The sequence below is a fragment of the Danio rerio genome, chromosome 7, assembly GCF_052040795.2.
Source record: "Danio rerio strain M-AB ecotype USA chromosome 7, GRCz13ab, whole genome shotgun sequence".
In the NCBI taxonomy this organism is placed as follows: Eukaryota; Metazoa; Chordata; class Actinopteri; order Cypriniformes; family Danionidae; genus Danio; species Danio rerio.
This window is the reverse complement of record NC_141027.1, coordinates 16,911,527-16,932,587: the sequence shown is the minus strand read 5'-3', so window position 1 is coordinate 16,932,587 and position 21,061 is coordinate 16,911,527. Positions and strand designations below refer to the sequence as shown.

The 21,061-nt window shown below is 36.4% G+C and overlaps 2 protein-coding genes and 1 long non-coding RNA gene across 11 annotated transcripts in view; 1 reads left to right on the top strand and 2 right to left on the bottom strand.

Moving 5' to 3' along the window:
- The window catches only part of LOC147835938 (uncharacterized), a 939,756-nt gene that overhangs the window by 554,089 nt on the left and 364,606 nt on the right, over positions 1 to 21,061 (top strand). The window lies entirely within an intron of this gene.
- Positions 1 to 21,061, bottom strand: part of nav2a (neuron navigator 2a) — a 400,576-nt gene that overhangs the window by 203,947 nt on the left and 175,568 nt on the right. The gene's annotated exons all lie outside the window — the stretch shown is intronic.
- Positions 1,269 to 21,061, bottom strand: part of LOC147835939 (uncharacterized) — a 107,619-nt gene continuing 87,826 nt past the window's right edge. Inside the window, exon 3 of one of the 2 annotated variants that reach the window (XR_015495492.1) lies at positions 1,269 to 2,476. This is a non-coding gene — a long non-coding RNA (uncharacterized LOC147835939). Of the gene's footprint in view, positions 3,703 to 21,061 lie in introns of both variants that reach the window. The other variant, XR_015495491.1, reaches the window with a different exon arrangement.

The window sequence follows — 21,061 nt, the reverse complement described above, 5'->3', positions numbered from 1 at the left end:
AATTTAAAATATAAAATCATTCATTTTACCAAATGGTTCCTTGTAATTTCCACACAAAAAAAAAAAAAATCGAACTAATGCAACTTCATACTTGTACGACAACCTTGTTACTTGTTAAAAAAAGCTAAAAAAGGGCAGCAGTGGGTAACAAAATCGCCTTCCAGCAAGAAGGTTGCTGGTTTGAGTCTCGGCTGGGTCAGTTGGCATGTCTGTTTACATGTTCTCCCTGTGTTTGCGTGGGTTTCCTCAAAAAACATGGTATATGTGAATTAGGTAAGCCAAATTGTCTGTGTATGTGTGTGAATGAGTGTCAATGGATGTTTCCCAGTACTGGGTTGCAGCTAGAAGGACATCCGCTGTGTAAAACATATGCTGGATTGAAGTTGGCGGTTCATTCCACTGTGGTGACCCCAGATTAATAAAGGAACTAAGCCAAAAAGAAAATAAATGAACGAAAAAGCTAATAAAAAGTGGAATGAAAACTAGAGAGATGATTCCTAAAATCAATATACAGCATACAAATAAAAAATATTATTAATATACATTATTTCAAAATATTTATAAAAAAAATTGCATTATTTAGATCAGGGGTCACCAATCTTGGTTCTGGAGGGCCGGTGTCCCTGCAGGGTTTAGCTCCAACTTGCCTCAACACACCTGCCTGGATGAATCAAGTACAGTATACCTAGTAAGACCTTGATTAGCTTGTTCAGGTGTGTTTGATTAGGGTTGGAGCTAAAATCTGCAGGACACCGGCCCTCCAGGAACAAGTTTGGTGACCACTGATTTAAATGAATAAACTTAAATTATATTAAGTAAATTAACAATGTAAGGTTTCTTTATATTTTAATATTTTATAGCTTTAATTCAACCTTTGCTGGAGCAAACTTTATTGACAAAATGCAAATGATTGCATATTTTTTAGTAAAAGAATATATACAGTTGAAGTTTTTATGGAGAAAAGATTTGAACACATTAACATACAGTAATAGTTTTAATAATAATGAAAGTTTTAATAGTTGCTCTGAAGGCAGTACATGCTATTTTTCTAGTTATTTTTCCAGATAATAGTATTATTCAGCTTAAAGTTACATTTAAAGGCACACACACACATACATACATACATACATACATACATACATACATACATACATACATACATACATACATACACACACACATTGTTTAGATCACTTACTCTGAGTAAGAGAAATAATCACCAGTCAAACTTAACTAAGAAACACCACAAATAACTCTAAAAAATAATACAACTGTGTGCAGTGACATTTTAATTGCAACAGCAAATGACTTTTCACTTACAACACACTGTTGTGCACAATCTAATGAGATGTCAGAGAAATAAACTAGCTAGACATACACACATACAGGATCATCTTTTACAATTCAACAGCTACTGTATTAAAGAACACTTAAAGGTGTATTAGAGCCAAAATGTACAACTCCACTATGAAAATGTATCATTACATCCCAGCTGGTGGTTAAGACTTTCACAATCATTTATAATCCAACCATGAAGCACAAGAAAATCATGTTTTTTATGTAAATCAAGAACAACATTTTATATCGACTAACATTTCTGGCATAAATCGCAATGGATTTTAAAAAAGACGTCATGTGACCACTCTAATGAAGCGTACATAATTAACTCATAATTAGCTTCCATTTACCTCCTGCGCTCTGTCTTCTCCACCCCATGCTGCAAAATGACTATTTTAATATAAAGCATGTCTTAATGTTCCCTGTATTACAATATGAATTTTAATTGCACACACACTAACGTTCCCGTATTTTATTAAGATGCTAATAAGCATTCATTATGATTAGCGAAGCTTCTTCAAGCGTAATGATGTTCTGAGGTCTCAACTAATAATCTCTCCTCATTCATTACACATTAAAGAACATGAAGCTCTGAAACACTCAAAATAAGCAGCTTTAAAACATGGCAGAAGAGAAAAGTTGCTGTGCTTGTTTTAGCTACGGCAAGCAAACACTACTGATGAAACATTTCCATGTGCAACAATTCCACTTGAATTATTCAATTTATTATATCACATTTCTCATTTTCCATAGCAGATGTCCTACAAATAATACTGGAAATTATTGAATATTTTTATTAGCAATTTAAAGAATTTAGAAAACAATGAAACTAATTTTTAGTAGGAAAGCGAGGAAAACATAAGTTATACACTAACTGGCCACTTTATTAGGTACACCTGTCCAAACTGCTTGTTAACGTTAATTTCTAATCAGCCAATTACTTAATGCATTTAGGCATGTAGACATGGTCAAGACGACCTGCTGCAGTTTAAACCGAGCATCAAAATGGGGAAGAAAGAAGATTTAGGTGACTTTGAGCATGGCATGGTTGTTGGTGCCAGACGGGCTAGTCTGAGTGTTTCAGAAACTGCTGATCTACTGGGATTTTCACGCACAACCATCTCTAGGGTTGAATGGTCTGAAAAAGAGAAAATATCCAGTGAGCGGCAGTTCTGTGGGCGCAAATGCCTTATTGATGTCAGAGGTCAGAGGAGAATGGCCAGACTGGTTCAAGCTAATAGAAGCTAATAGAAAGACAACAGTAAAAGACAACCACTCGTCACAACCAAGGTATGCAGAAGAGCATCTCTGAATGCACAACACGTCCAACCTTGAGGTGGATGGGCTACAGCAGCAGAAGACCACACCGGGTGCCACTCCTGTCAGCTAAGAACAGGAAACTGAGGCTACAGTTCAAACAGGCTCACCAAAATTAGACAATAGAAGATTGAAAAAACGTTGCCTGGTCTGATGAGTCTCGATTTCTGCTGCGACATTCGGATGGTAGGGTCAGAATTTGACTTCAACAACATGAAAGCATGGATCCATCCTGCCTTTTATCAACAGTTCAGGCTGGTGGTGGTGGTGGTGTTGTAATGGTGTGGGGAATATTTTCTTGGTGCACTTTGGGCCCATTAGTACCAATTGAGCATCGTGTCAACACCACAGCCGGCCTGAGTATTGTTGCTGATCATGTCCATTCCTTCATGACCACAATTATGCCCGAAAAACCCCGGAAGAAGATGCAAATTTCACATAGAAATGTCAACTGCCAAAGACGGGACTCAAACCAGCGACGATCTTGCTGTGAGGCGACAGTGCTAACCACTGAGCCACCATGCCGCCTTTGAACAACAGAAAACATTTTTTTTTTTTTATTGTACATTCTGTCAACACAATTTGCTACACAGCTTCAGATTCATATCTTCATGTAGAAATGAAGAATAAAGCAGCATTGTGATGTCAGTCACAATGACAGTCTTTTTTTTAGCACAGTCTTTCTGTAAATTACCTCAAAAAGCATCCTATATTTTGTAGAGAATTTAATGTATTAAAATTCATACCTTCAGTAACTTCTTTTATAATCACTTGTTGACAGAAAAAGACTCCACTACTATAATAAGCTTGACTTTTATTGACTGGAAAAGATTGCATCTTCTTAGTTCTCCCACACGAGAGCAGATGTCTAAGCCAACGCAAACTATTAGTCCTCACGAGCTCAAGAAATCCTGAAGTAAACCAATGTCTCATTAGTCAGGAGTGGGAGGGAACTGTGAGTTGTGTTGTTTGGCTGCATGAAAGACTGTTCAAGAAAAGCAGGGGGTGAGGCTCCACAGGAAAGCCGACGCTTGCTGGAATGTATATCTGCAAATGTGGCGTAATGGAGAGTTAAGCACATCATTTATCAAAACAATACATAACATACTGCACCCAATATTCACAAACATCATGTAAGCAAAGCAATATCCACATTTAGCAACTGATTCCTGGTTCTTAACAACACTCAGTATCATTTTTTAATTCAATTTGTATCTCAACGGGCAGCATGGGGGCTTAGTGGTTAGCACTGTTGCCTCACAGCAAGAAGGTCGCTGATTCCTGGCTGCACCAGTAGGCATTTCTGTGTAAAGTTTGCATGTTCTCCTTGTGTTCTCATAGGTTTCCTCTGGGTGCTCTGGTTTACCCCACAGTCCAAAGACATGCGCTTTAGGTGAATTGGATAAACAAAATTGGCCAAAGTGGACGAGGGTGTGTGTGAAAAGTGTATAGGTGTTTCCCAGTACCAGGTTGTGGCTAGAAGGGCATCTGCTGCATAAAACATATGCCGGAACAGTTGGTGGTTCATTCAGCTGCCCGAAATAGTTGGTGATTCATTCCGCTGCGGCGGTTTCTGATAAAGCAGAGACTAAGCCAAAGAAAAATGAAGAATGAATGTATCTCAAAGGTGCTCTGCTAGATTGAAATCTAGTGACTGTAAAGCCAGTTTGCATGTAGCCAACTCACTGTGTAGAAACCAGTTTGACATTATTTGACAGGTTTCCCACACTTTCATGGGCACCAGATTTATGGACTTTTTAAAGCACGGGCTTAAAGCAAGGACTTTTTTTTCGACTGGTTAACAGTGGTCATTAAAATTGGAGACTAAAAATGGCAAGAAAAACTTCCACACGCATTACACCACTAACAGTCTGAACAGTTGAACCAAGGCACACAATATACTGACACTAAGGAGAAGAAACTGTTGAATGAAGTCACTTTTATTTTATCTACGCACAAAAGTATTTTGTAGCTTCATTGTTTTTCCATTTAACCACATAGAACAGAGTTTTGACAGAGTTTTTTGGTACTTTTCTTTTTTGGTAAAGGAGTCTGCACCCTTGCTGTAGGGTCAGGGAACTGTTTTATATTTGATTCACGCCTGTAATCTTTTTGTACGTAACCTTATTGTGTCTTATTCTTGCAGCTTTCACTTGTTGTTTGATTTAGGCGTATTATTTTTCTATCCATAATCGCGAAACCATTTGGCAGGATTTTGATCCCATAAGCTGTCAAATTTCATAAAGATGAACGAATGGGTTTCGAACAACATGAGGAAGACATTATTGACAGAATATTAATTTTTTAAGATGAACTATTCTTTGAAAATTAACTTTCTATATCATTCTGTGGCTCGAAAATCACTATGACCACATAACTCCCATGTTATTGGTCCATTATATATAGCTACAATGTAGAAAAGCTGCTGTTTCTAACCGATTCCTGAAGATAACTGCAGTGCAACGAATAAACACCAAAAATACTTTTATTAAGCCTCAACTAAACTTGTCCTGCTGGCTTTCTCTCTATGTGTGTGTGTGTATATGTGTGTGTGTTATTTAGTAAGCTGTGCAACTCAGCTTGACCCAGAATAACAGGAGTGGAGGTCAAACAAACACTCAGTCGACTGGCTGGACTCCACTCTTCAAAATAACACATTATCATGAGGCAACATTGGAATAAGGACAGCCAAGTGCGGTCTGCTGACTGGGAGAATTAACAGAGACGCGTGCATTCAAAAGAATACAACAAGCTGCGAAATAAGTGCTGATATAAAGCAAAAGCACACATGTAGAGTCGACACACGCACACACATCAGAACAGTGGCATCCTGTTGTGAGGTTTCCCAAAAATAATCTCTCTAGGAGCTGCTGTGACCCAAAGCTGTCAAAAGCGGTTGCTCCAGAGATAAAAGAACACATCTTCCTGAAACCTGAGCTCATTTATCTTCATCTCAGTTGACACTGTCACATCCAGAGCAAGACTGCACAAACTCTCAGATCAGCTCCTGTGAGTCAGGCACAGCAGAGTGGGTGTGAGTCTGTGTGTGTGCAGGTGTGTTTGTGTGAGATCTGGTTTGTGGGTGGAACTTGCAACAGATACACACACAGTAATAAAGTAATGCAGGACTACAGTACCATAATTGTGTGATGGTTTTAGATGGTAATACAGTGGTATTTTTTATATTTACAATAGTTTTAAAATTAAACTGAACTTCATGTCCCATTACGCACTGCTCTCACACACCAGTTCCAGATCACCCTTTATTACAGACTCATAGCTAAAGCTACATACACACTGATATCCAGAGCTGAGTGTTGTTATCTGTACTGACTTTATGAAGCGTTTTCCCTGATGTTCCTAGCTGGGTTTTTTACCCTAGCTTGTTTATTTACTGTTTATGTTGTTTTGCTACCTGCTTCAACCTTTTCGCCTGTGACTTCTGTATAGGTTCCTCTTTATTTATCCTTCTTCTTTTACTTATTATTATTTATCTTCGTTGTTGTGTCATGCTGAAGTTTGTTCTTTGAGACTGACTCCACCTTGCACCGACCGCTAATTTGGATTGTCGCCTTTATATATTTTTTATTGACAAAGGTATCTTTCCTGTAACAGAGACAGTGGTTACTCAAGCTGCTGGATAATTAGTGGATGCAGAAAGTTCTTCACAAGTACGGGTCAGTGATTTGACTACACCAGGAAATGTGGTTAATGAGGAGGCATGTCCACCTTTTTCCCTGCCTACTACTCTTTTGGATTACCCTCACGCTACCATTTGTACCTGTTTTTATCTGTCTGACTAATCTTTAATAAAATGCATTTGGATCTATACCTCTGTTTACACACCACAGTCATGTTGAATCGGGTCTGTTGAATGCCTAATTCTAATTGGCTGATTGGCTGACATTCTGTATTGTACATTTTTTTAGATAAACACACTGCTCAATAATCCAATAAAATGTGGAAAACAGAAACAAACACCTGTTTGAGAATGGATGCCTTGAAAAAATAAATCTGATCATTTTACTTTAACTGTGGTACCAGTTGAATTATTAGTAAATACTGCACACGCACTTTTTATTGTGATCACCATCTCAAATCTCAAATGTGCATTATTGTATAATAATTCAACAGCCGTCATCATTTGTTTCCTTATAGTAAAATAAGGCTATTTTTAAGGTGTGGAAACTATAGTATAATGACCCTTTAAATTATTATCAAATATTAAACCCCCACTTTGTGTCATGACCCCGTAATTGTTTAACAGCTCGTCAACAATTATTCCTTACAGTATAGACTATTTTAAGGGAAGGAAAAAAACAATGGTTCCAACATATTTCCTGTTTTACATTTTTAATTCCTATAGCTTCCGATAATCCAAAAAGAGCCACATATTGATACATAATGTTATGATAGCTGTTTTAACATTAAGTTATGATTAAATTGCCTCTTGTAACAGTTATGCAATTGTTTGACAACAAGCAGGAAATGTCAATGGGCCAATCACATGACCACATTAAAACAAGTGGTGCTCGCTGCAGAGCCATTTGATCAGAGCTGAGCTCCAGCGAGGGGGAGCTTAAGCTTGAGCTCCACCTTTTTTGCACTTCTTCTACGAGTGATGTCACTGGGGGTAGGGTTAGGGGTGGGGTTGGTGTACGCATTAAAACAGCTTACAGGAGGAGGAGCGACAGCTCATGCTCCCCCTCGCTGGAGCTCAACTCTCCTCAAATGGCTCTGCAGCAAGCACCCTCTCCATTAAAATGGTATATAACTGTTTTGATTACCAGCAGTGTTGCACTTACAGGCTACTAGAGAACACTCCCTAAATTCAACCGAACTACATATCCTATTATGCACTGAACTCACACACCAGTTCCAGATCACCCTTTGATTACACACAGTTGAAGCTTTTAATTTCTGATAACTGAGACTTTATACACACTGATATCCAGAGCTGAGTGTTGTTATCTGTACTCATCTTTATGAAGTGTTTTTCTTGTTGTTCCTAGTCGTGTTTTTGACATGTTTTGACGTGTTTATGTTTTTTGCCGCCTGCTTTGACCTCTTTGTCTGTGACTTCTACTACTCCTTTGGATTACCCACATGCTACTGTTTGCACCTGTTTTGACCTGTCTAACTACTCTGTAATAAATTGCATTTGGATTCGCACCTTTGTTTTCACACCCCAGTCATGTTGAATCGGGTCTGTTGAATGCCTGGTTCTAATTGGCTGATTGGCTGACATTTGGGGTTGTGCAATTTTTTTCAAATAAATACACAGTTCAATAATCCAATAAAATGTGGAAAAAGGAAACAAACACCTGTTTGGGAATGGACGCCTTGAAAAACAAAATCAGAGCATTTTACTTTAGATGTGGAACCTTTTGATTTATTAGAAAATAATACACATCCACTTTTTCTCATGACTGTTTCACTACCTCAGGTGTGCATTATTTTATAATAATTCAACAGCCCGTCATCAATTGCTCCTTATAGTATAATAAGGATATTTCTCTAGATTGGAAGAATTGGATTACTAAAGTTGGCTTGGAAACTATAGTATAATGACCCACTGAATAATTATCAAATATTACACACCCACTTTGTGTCGTGACCCCTTAATAAATCTACAGCTCGTCAAAACTTATTCCTTACAGTGTAGCTGTTATGATCACCAGCAGTGTTGCCCTTCCAGGCAGCTGGAGAACACTCCCTGTCATTCAACTGAACTACAAATACCATTTTGCTTTGCACTCACACACCAGTTCCAGATCAACCCTTGATTACGCACTCACAGTTTGTTACTAATTACTGGGACTATACACACACTGATATCCAAAGCTGAGTGTTGTTATCTGTACTGATCTTTATGAAGCATTTTCCCTGTTTTTCCTAGTCGTGTTTTTGACATTTGTTTACTGTTTATGTTGTTATGCTGCCTACCTCAACCTCTTCACCAGTGACTTCTAATACTCTTAGATTACCCTCATGCTACCATTTGCACCTGTTTTCACCTTTGCCCGTCTGACTAACCTTTAATAAATTGCAATTGGATCTGTATCTCTGTTTTTACACCCTAGTCATCATTACGTTTGTATAGAACAGGGGTGTTCAAACTCGGTCCTGGAGGGGCCGGTGTCCTGCTGAGTTTAGCTCTAACTTACTTCAACACACCTGCAAGGCAGTTTCTGGAACAGGGGTGCCCAAACTCAGCCCTGGAGGGCCGGTGTCCTGCAAAGTTTAGCTCCAACCCCAATCAGACACACCTGGGCTAGCTAATCAACTTCTTACCAGGCTTTCTAGAAACATCCTTGCAGGGGTGTTGAGGCAAATTAGAGCTAAAAGTCAGAAGCTGCATCCCAAATCGCATACTTATGCACTACTCTACGCCAATTTGTAGTATAAATAGTATAAGTAGTGTGTCCACACTGAAAACTCTAAAAATAATAGGCGCTCTTTAATTACCCGGATGATGCACTCATTCAGCCGCTAAAATGAAGTGTGTAATGATGGACACTTCACGCACTCAACGACCGCAGGTTTGCTCACGTAGCGGAAGGGCACACATGTTGGATAACTTTATTTGTTTTGGATGGTGAAAGCAAAATTCTCCTACAACAATGATTATAGCGCTTCCCGATGGTGAATGCGGTTATACTCACGGCAGGTATTATTTGATAATTTGGTTGTTTATTTCACTGATTTGGCGACCGTCAAACGTCATCAGGGAAACGGTTTGAATTTCCGCTTAGTAAAAAAACATTAGTGTGCCATTTGGGAAGCCACTACATACATATACTACCCTGTTGAGTGTGTAAGTGCACAAGTACATAGTGCATGAGTGCATAGTGTATAGTGTGCCATTTGGGATGCAGCTAGAGCCTCCAAGACAGAGTTTGGACACCCCTATTCTAGTATATCTAGTAAGAGCTTGATTACCTGGTTCAGGTGTGTTTGATTAGGGTTGGAGCTAAACTCTCCAGGACCAAGTTTGGACACCCCTGGTATAGAATAATACAGTTACAATATTTGCACAAGCTTCAACCAAAAATGAAATGAAAGACTGTACAGTAAACTATTCAATACAGTGTTAAGGAGTATGGCATACTGTTACATAATATAGTACAGTACTGCTGAACTGTCCAATCCTAGTATATTATCCTGGATGGAATAATGCAAAATAATGTGGTCTGCGAAAATACAGTTCTGAATCATACAGAGCAGTGATTCAACATTCAATAACCCTAACAACATAACATAAAACATTAAAACCATCTGTTGTCACAACAAACCGTACAGTAAAGCATCTGCCAATGCTTCATGTGGTGGAGCTTCATCAGATCCAAAACAGCAGCCACACACGGAGGAAATGTTCTTTAACACACGGCTATACCGCTCTCATTTCCTGGGCCAGTGCTTCAGGGTGAACAATCCATGTTTTCAATTTAACATCGCCTTATAAAGAGCAGTAAAGAGGAAACACGCGGCTCGGAAAATAATAAGACTCTGCGTGTAACGGATAATCCACATACGGAAAAACAAGAAAGAAATGCATAATACGAGACTAATTAAATTCTTTCATTCAGAGTGCACTTTGTTTCACTTTGTTCTTGCTAGGAGAGATAAAATTGAGGCAAACATTGGTTCGACTTCCTAACAGGAGGCTTTTTTTTGTGAAGATCAGTGGAAGTGGAAAAAATGAATTGGAATATTTATTCTAGCCGTTAGTGTGAATAATTAAGTAATTGCTTTGTTAATTGGAGTTAAAGGGTAGATGGTTTAGGAGTAGGGTGCAAAAACATAACAAAAATCTGCTTGTGATGTGAATGAGCAGTATTAGGCTAGCCTGCAAATGACTTCAGACAAAGTTGATGCAATAAAACAAGCCTGAATGATTTTACGAGACAATACTTTTGATGTAAAACCCAACCATGTTGAGTCAGGTTATCCATATTAGGGCTAAATGATAAATCTAAAATAAATCTTTATCGCAATATGGCTTAATTTCATTGTGAAATCATCATAATGTGATTAATATAAATAAATATATCTGCTAACAGCTCTAAAAAGCTTCGCAGTTGAGCTTCAATAAAGGAATAATTGATGAAAGGCAATTAAAACATATACTTTAAAATCAGCTAGTCAAGATCAAAGATGAAACAGCTTACATAGTACAACATAAAACTGTTGGTCCACAATAACTGATTTCTTTACGAATGTTTGTAACACAAGGTGAGACAAACTACATTTCAGTGGATTTACAGTAAAAGTTTCCTACTTTCCTGGTGAATCTCAAATTCTCATCAATCCTTCCATCCATCCATTCACAGAAAAGAAACATCCATACACAGGAAAAAACATCAATCCACAGGAAAAAAACATCCATCCATCCACAGAAAAAAACATCCAAACACAGGAAAAAACATCCATCCAAAGAAAAAAACATCCATTCATAGAAAAAAACATCCATACACAGGAAAAAACATCCATCCACAGAAAAAAACATCCATTCATAGAAAAAAACATCCATACACAGGAAAAAAACCATCCATCTACAGAAAAAAACATCCATCCACAGAAAAAAACATCCATTCATAGAAAAAAAACAATCATCCAACCATCCACAGAAAAGATACATCCATCCATAGAAAAAACATCCATCCAACTATCCATCCACAGAAAAGAAAGAAGAAAAGAAAGAAATTAATTGAAATTAAAAAAAACATTCATCCATCCATCCAACCATCCATCCACAGAATAAAACATCCATCCAACCATCCATCCACAGACAAAATAACCATCCAACCATCCATCCACATAATAAAACATCCATCCATCCAAACATTCATCCACAAACAAAACATCCATCCAACCATCCATCCACATAATAAAACATCCATTCATCCAACCATCCATCCAACCATGTATTCACAGAAAAAAAACATCCATCCATCCATCTATCCACAGAAAAAAAACATTCATCCATATCCACAGAAAAAACTTCCATCCATCCATCCAACCATACTTCCACAGAAAAAAACATCCATCCATCCATAAGAAAACATCCATTTATCCACCCATCTACAGAAAAAAATTCATCCATCCATCCATAAATCCACAGAAAAAACATCTATCCACCCACAGAGAAAAACAATCCATCCATCCATTCATCCATCCATCCACAACAGAAAACTATCCATCCATCCATCCATAGAAAAAAACATCCATTCATCCATCCACAGAAGAAAACTATTCATCCATCCATCCACAGAAAAAAACAATGATCCATCCATCCACAGAAAAACATCTATCCACCCACAGAAGAAAACTATCCATCCATTCACAGAGAAAAAACATCCATCCATCCATCAATCCACAGAAGAAAACTATCCATCCATCCATTCATAGAAAAAACATCCATCCATCCACAGAAAAAAACATCCTTCATCCATCCACAGAAAAAACATCCATCCATCCATTCACAGAAGAAAACTATCCATCCATCCATTCATGGAAAAAAACATCCATCCATCCATCCATCCATCCATCCATCCACAGAAAAAAAACATTCATCCACCTTCAGAAGAAAACTATCCATCCACAGAGAAAAACATACATCCATCCACAGAAGAAAACTATCCATCCATCCATTCATAGAAAAAAAACATCCATCCATCCATCCACAGAAAAAAACATCCATCCATCCATCCATCCATAAAAAAAAACGTTTTGCAGTCCCAGTTTCTTCCAACATTTTCCAACTCTCTTTCATGTCTGATAAATGAATATATGCTCAGCTCTAGAAAGAAACAAACAATTCCACCGCTTTCCCTCCAGAGCCAGATTTGTCAGGTTGGTCCTTAAAATAGCTTATATTTGTACTTCTGAGCATCTCTGTGAAGCCCAACCTGAAAAACCAGCCATCTGTGCTGTCCTTTTGGTTTTGCAAAAAAGTGTCTGCTATTTATTGGGACAGGCCTAAAGAAAAAAGTTCAAGGAGCCGATTCATATTCAAGCCAATTTGGCTACTACAGTTTTTGGTTTTTGGACATTTTTCTGTTTTGATGTGACATACAGTTTTCACTTACTAACAAGACTTGTTCAAAATAACCTGACGCTGTCCAAAATTGAGGGTTTTCACCGGACCTGCTACAGATGGGTGACAGAGGTCCAGCCTAGCAGTAATGACAATCCTTCTTAACAAGATTAGATTTAAAGGTGAGCGCAAAGGCAGAGAGAAATCCGTTAAACAGCTTAAAGGAAGCCAGTGGCGAGTGTCTTAGCATACGCTAAAACCCACATCTCTTCTCTAACGATAATCCTGTCATCTTCTAATTGTGCTGCATGTAAATGTCTAGCTGACAGTTCAAAGATATACGGCTGTGCACATATGGATGTTCAAACGTATCTGGTAAATACTGTAAATAACTGAGCAGTACTGATAAAAAAAAGAAAACTAAGTAAATACTACTGCAACTGGTTATATTTATCACAATAAACACAATAGGGTGCCAGGAACACTCCCAAAACAGTCAATTGAATGGCTTGTAACTTCATGTTTGTCTGTTTCTTCTTATTTCAAGGTTCACATAATCTTGGATCCGACCCATGGTCATTGATAAATCAAGAGTGCAAGGCCGATTCCTGCAAAGACTAAGGACCTGCACCTCCTCCATGATGGATGCTTTTTGTTTTCAAGCCCACTGCTGTCTAAATTATAGCTCTGTCCTTTACGTTTGGTCAAACGAGAAATGGTCACCCTGACTGATCTTGTTTTTCCCAAGGTTTGTTCTCGACTTCTGATAATTGATAGAGTTTTGGTTCTTTTTCACTGTTGTCTAGGGGTGTGAAAATTAATTGTTTTTTCGGTGCAACCCTATGCAGACGCAGACAATTCGGTATAGGTTCAGTAATAATCATAACCGGTTATTATGTACTGACGTCATTTATCTCATATGCGCTATGTGGCTGTAGCTTACTATAGCGAGAGAGGCGAGCGCGAGTACTTACAACGCTCCAACTACCTACAAACACAGAAACTGTGCACAATTTCACGGCGTGTGTTTACTGGACAGTATTTCACTGACACTTGCAGCAGAAGCCCCTGTTTCACTGTGATTGAGAGAATGAAAGTACTCCATCTCTCTCTCTCTCTAACACTCACTGTGGCCCATTTGACCTGCTGACGTGACTTTTGCTCTCCTCTCGGCTGTTACAGCGATACTTGTGGATATAGACTATTCTGGAGGTCATTAATAATATAATAACAGTAATACTGAAACGGTTAAGGCATTTTAGAATGACCAAAACAACACTTCAGATGTTTTACAATATGCTCAGGCTGTTGGTTTGTCCATTCACAAACATTTATCATCACATGGCCCCTTTTAACAAAATCACATGACTTTTTTTAATGCACATACTCGAGTTTGTTCGATAAAAGTGTTTCCATCGTCGTTTATGCGCACCTTTTCTTATTTAATAAAAAACTTAATCATACCCAATTATGCACAGACATTTTTATTCGCATTTTTAAAATTGATGCACATCTTGTAATTTCCATTAAACATATGGAATATCATATGCATAACACAATATGTGCATATCTAAAATGTGTATAAAATTAGGTGGATGGAAACAAAGCTGAACACAATTCATAGAACACAACAATTTTGCAACATAATGCAATATTTTAGGTTGAGTGAAATTGAAAACTTTCAAACGTAAATGTTAAAAGTTGCTTATTTATGCGCCATTTCATCAGAACAGACATTACATACTTGCCCACACTGCCAACAAATTTAAGGTCATGTACTTTATTCACATTTTTCCAACAACAACAAAAACACCCAGTGTCTTGAAAACAAAAGGAAAAGTCAAGAGACTTTCATAGACAAAAGAGATGGTCTCTTTTTAAAGGACACCTATGTTGAAAAATCGACTTTTCAAGCTGTTTGGACAGACATATGTGTATAGAGTGTATAGAGCGTCATATTGGGGTAATATAAAAACACATATTCCTTTTTTTCAATTTAACAACTCAAAAACGGTGGACCAATTGGATCGGTTTTCAGATCGACAACTTGACGTAGGAGTGCGGTCCCCCCGCCCACTAAATTGATTGACAGCTGCTTATTAACATGTCCCAGGACTTGCGCAAAACAACCGGAAATAAAAGGTCTGTTCAGTTTGCTAGGATCATCAATCATCATCAAATGTGATCAAGAAGAGTGAGTTTTACAAGTTTAAAATGTTTTAAAACAGTGCATGTGTGTAATGAATTAAGGCACACAGAAAGGCACGTAGAACCGGTGGGCGGGGAGGACTAGCCCTAAATGCGCAGTACAAGAAAACGGCCACCTGATGCAAAAAAAGGTATAAGATAGAATCTTATAAAAGGTATAATCAAAAATCTGATGGGTGTTTTGAGCTGAAACTTTACAGACACATTCTGGAGACACAGAAGACTCATATTAAATCTGAAGAAAGGAGTGAACTATAGGTGCCCTTTAAGTTTTGCTACAAGCCACTGACACATTGCCATAATACTGGACCATCCAACATCATTACATCTCACAATAATGGAGCTCAACAACAAATGACAGAAAAGAAAGTCGGTACATCATCTTCAGATGTAAAATCACTCTAATTATCAAAGAAACAAACAACATGAGTTGAACGTGAAAGCACAGAGTGTTGTTTCAGAGAAGCAGGGGTTCATGTTTATGTGGAGCTTCTGAAATCTGTGCCGGCGTCCTCTGCTGACCTCAACTGTGTCACATCATATCACTGCTGTGGCTGGATTTTTAAAGTCTTGGGTCTAAAAGTCAGACAGAAGTACAGAAGAGCCTCAGGCTCACAGAGAGTGGCTGAATACATGGGTCTTATCCTTAAGCATGTCAACACAACCTTTCGAAAACCCGAAACAGCTTAATGTGACACCCATGAGACGAACAACCCAAACCCTTGCACTTCCCATTGGATCTTTCCGGATTAAAACAACGGCAAACATGGTTGAAGGGATATTATTCAGTCACTCTAGGAATCTGAGGGGCATTTTTCTGTTTTACTGGATTTAAAAAAATCAAATTTCCAGCAGTTTTTTTTAAGTTTTAATTAATTTTAAGAGTCAATATTTACAGCATTTCTTGTGTTATTTAACAGCATTGCCATGACAGCACAGTAGCACTACTGCAAGCAGCAGGAACAAGTATACTACAACAAAGTCAAGTCTTTAAGGCAAGTCATTTCACTGCCATCTATGAAACGCCACTCAGCCGTATGTTCAGGCATTCTGTCTAAATGGGGAAACATCAAATTCTCTAAAATTGCTTGCCAAGCTAAGGAATTAATTTCCTATTAGGAAATAACCAATAAATTAAACAACAACTGTCTCTTTAGTTTCATTTCTAAATGTTCGAATGACATAAAATCTGCAGAAACTCACGTCTGCCTAAAGTGCCTACGGACAGAGAGTAAAAGCAGTGCATTGGGCAGTGTGGCATAGCATAGACCGGCTCATATTTTCAGCCATTTTGTCTTTCAGCCGAAAACTGAAAGTGCCGTTTAAAATCGCACATTTTGTTTTTTGGAAAGTAGGTAATGCACAAATTAAAATTAAAATAATTAAAATGTGGCACATCAGATGCTTTTGTAAATGTAACCTAGTTAAATTTGCATCACAGTATTTGTATGTGGCAAAATGTAAACAGAACTATTTTTATAAATCAGATAGCTATCCAATCAGAGAAAACGCATGAAGTGACAGACGTAAACAGGCCCAAAACAAATGAGAACACACTTTTTTTTTGCCAGACTGAAATATTGAAGTTTAAAAGTTTAATGGTTGTTAACACACAACTCCTACTCCAATAGGCTTTGGCTGAATGTGTGTTGCAATGACGCCACAAAAAAATAAATAAATAAATAAAAAAACAAGAATAAAGCAAACAATAAAACTCTTCAGGTCACTTTTTTCCTCCATCATGAATCAAGCATCATTTTTCTGGTGACCCAATTTGTGCTCGACTTTACCACCTACAGCTACAGCTAAACTTCAGGCTTGAGTTAAAGCAGGAGAAGAATGCTTTGACAGCGCAACAACAACCCTTCTGATGGCCAATCACTGGCACATCCCTGCAGGACACACAACACACAACACACAACACACACACACACACACACACACACACACACACACACACACACACACACACACACACACACACACACACACACACACACACAATGACTGTTCACAAGCTGACAGCAAAGCATGGGTTTCCCTTCTTTTTTCTCTAAGCATGAATATAAATGGCTGAGCTTAACAGGGCCAAGAGATTCAGCTGACAAAGCTTTTGACACAAGATCAGTGATGGCAATTTGCATGAAGCCAGGGTAAAAAAATAATACGCAGCTACGGTTTCAGATGCCATTTCAGGTCAAGACAACTGAATTAGCATTTTAGAAGCTACACTTATAGAAAATGAAGAAAAGGGATGAACGGACCTAATGAAGTAATGAAGTTAATCCAATAATGTAAATGATGTAAATATGAGAACTCAATATTAATTTAAATGAGAATAAATGTATATTATTTAAAAATTTTAATTATACAAAAAAATTACTGTCAGTTTTTATTTGCATTTCATTATTTTATTTTATTTTATTTTATTGTTGAGGGGGATTCGAATATTACCTTTAATAATAATATATTAATAAAAAAATTATAATATTTTAATATTTATTCATTTCTCCACAGAGTAATGAACCGGAAACTTATCCAGCACATGTTTTACACAGTGGACGCCCTTTCAGCTGCAAGTGGGAAACATCCACACACACTCATGCACATATATATATATTTATATTTTAAAATATAATAATAGTGAATAGTATATATAAAACTTTTTATTAATAATAATAATAATAATTATTATTATTATATAACACACACACACAAACAGTTGAAGTCAGAATTATTAGCCCTCTTTTGATTTTTTCTTTTCTCTTTTAATTATTTCCCAAATAATTTTTAACAGAGCAAGGAAATTTTCACAGTATGAGTGATAATATTTTTTCTTCTAGAGAAAGTCTTATTTGTTTTATTTCGGCTACAATGGGGGCAGTTATTATTTAAAAAAAAAAAAAACATTTTTGGGACAAAATTATTAGCCCCTTTAAGCTATTTTTTTCCGATAATCTACAGAACAAACCATCATTATACAAAAACTTGCCTAATTACCCTAACCTGCCTAGTTCACCTTATTAACCTAGTTAAGCCTTTAAATGTCACTTTAGGCTGTATAGAAGCATATTGAAAAATATCTAGTGAAATATTATTTACTATCGTCATGGCATATATAAAATAAACCAGTTATTAGAAATGAGTTATTAAAACTATTATGCTTACAAATGTGCTGAAATAATCTTCCCTCAGTTAAACAGAAATTGGGCAAAAAAATAAACAGGGACCCTAATAATTCAGGGGGGGCTAATAATTCTGACTTCAACTGTATATATATAAATAAAAAAAGATTGTTATGAACAACAATGATAAAAAAATAACATTATATATATATATATATATATATATATATATATATATATATATATATATATATATATATATATATATATATATATATAATATATATATATATATATATATATATATATATATATATATATATATATATATATATATTTATATATTTATATTTATATAATTATAAAAACATATTATTATTAATTATTAATAATATTAAACATATTATTACATTATATTGTACTACTACTAATAATAATTCTAATTCTAATTATTACTAATTGCTAGAGCTAGACAGAATCTGTGAAAATTTTTTGCTATTTCTGCGCAGAATTTTGTAAAAATCTGTGGATTCGTGTGAATGATTTTGGGAGTATCATAACTAAAAACGTAATATATGAAATAAAAATAATATCTTTTAACATTTATTTAATGTTTACAATGCAAATCCAATTAGATCAACTTACTTGGTAAACAAAGCAAGTCTCTTAGATAATATACATCTACTAAAAGTTACTAAATATTACTTTACAAACTGTAATGTAAACATATCATATGAACATTGTAAGTTTAGCCAATAATATTACTGTAAATCATTAAAAAACTGAATAAACATAAATGTACACACATTTACACAAGTGAATAAATAGACTCAATGATGGGTTAAACATCTGCAGATTAAGCATGCAGATTCCCTGTGGGCCTACTCATGTTCATCCGTGGTCTGGGGTTTATTCACCTCAACATCTACAGCAACTTCAAAATTACAACTCTGTGATTCTATCGAACAGCAAGGAGCTGATTAATTAAATGGCAGAAAATCATCACATTATAACAGTTTCTTCTATAAAGCACGAACGACCCGCGTGGAGCCACAGACATCTCAAGACCAGCTGTTTGAGTCAAATTCAGTGGGTTATGAAGATCCCATCTGCTCCTGTTCATTTGGAAACTCAATCAAAACATTCGGGTGCTGCATATGAACAACCTGCGTCTCATTGTTGTAGTGCATTAACAAAAGAAGCGTCGACAGCAGAGATTTATCTTCCTTGCACTGGCTGCCTGATAAGTTTCATATTGACTACAAAAGATTGCTTCTTACCTAAATAATCTAGCTCCTGTTTATCTAACCAACCTTCTGTCTCGTTACAATCCAACCCACTCTTTAGGATCTCAAAACTCAGGCTTCTGGTAATACCCAGAATAGCAAAGTCTACTAAAGGAGGTCGAGCCTTCTCGTATATGGCTCCTAAACTCTGAAACAGCCTTCCTGATAATGTCCGAGTCTCAGACACACTCTCTCAGCTCAAAACTAGATTAAAGACCTATCTTGCTTTTAGCAAAGCATACCCACAATGCATCACGTAACGTTATGATGCTTGAGTGTTCTCAATGCAGGTGAGTGGGCTTGACAAACCACCCATAGGACACACTCCTACTGTCCTAATGCACCAGGCATTTTGTTGTTTATATAACTTCTATTTTCATTTATAGCACTTCATTATTGCATTGACATTTAATATCTCTTGTTTAAATACATGAACAGCAGCTCCGCTAATTATTTTTCATGTTCTCTATTTTCCAATGGGGTATGCCCATCCTGAGACCTCTAGAGATTTTGCAGCACCATTGAGGCGATCCAAGACCTGTGAAGAGATGATGCCAACCATCGAAGACTTCCAGGACAACACATACAATTAAGACACAAACACCCACTCAATGAACATCTACACATAGACATCACCTATATACTTTATAACTGCAGTTTAACTATGCTTATATATAATAACTTATACTTGATTGTAACTTAAACCTTAATTTGACTCTAATGCAATAATGTGCACCTTTAAATCTGCTTTGAAACAATAATGTTTGTAAACAATGTTGTAAAAAGTGCTATACAAATAATCTTGCATCAAAAAACTTGACTTGAATTTACTTTATGTCCCTGTTAATGGACGAAGCAGGAATGTTTACAAACTGCATTTCCAAAGACAAGTCTGGGTCATCTGCCAGCCTGAGGAATAGAAACCGTGTATGCGCTGCTCCTTTAAGAGACAGACAGTGGCTGACCTTCTGAATATGACTCATGGCAAACATGACAAACACACACACACCAACACACCCACACCCACACACACACACACAGGCATCATGACTGCTTCTGACTCCTCCACACCAAACATTCATAATCTAATTGAGAAGCGAACTCAATGAACATAGTGTTGGAAAAAGCCGACCTTTTCCTTCATGACATTTTCATCAAATTAGGTCAGAATTATGTAATGGAAGGTTAGCGTCGTGGTAAAAACGCACAATGTGAGAAAATTAACAATGAATAAAAAAAGAGGAAAAAGATTTAGCATTTTGCACAGAGGATAATTTTGCATTTATTTTTATTTATATATATATATATATATATATATATATATATATATATATATATATATATATATATATATATATATATATATATATATATATATATATATATATATATCTAATTTATGTCAACAAACCCTTTATTGCCATGCATTTTAACAATGAGACTGGTATACATGTAGGAATCTGTCCCTCATTTATGTACTTTTTAAGTTTTTTTTTCTTAAAATGTTTTTGATATAGGTAAGTGTGTACCTGTACAGTTTGTATTTTTTATTATTTATTTTTTTCCATTTTTCCTTTTCATCTCTTGATAGATGCTATCTTAAAATAATAATACATTTTGTGAACTTTAATTTTACCTAGGCATATGGAACTGTTTTACAACTAATTAATTATTTAAAACTATAAAACTTACACATTAAAAATAAGTGAAAATAAGTAAATTAACAATTAAATTAAAATACAAAAATA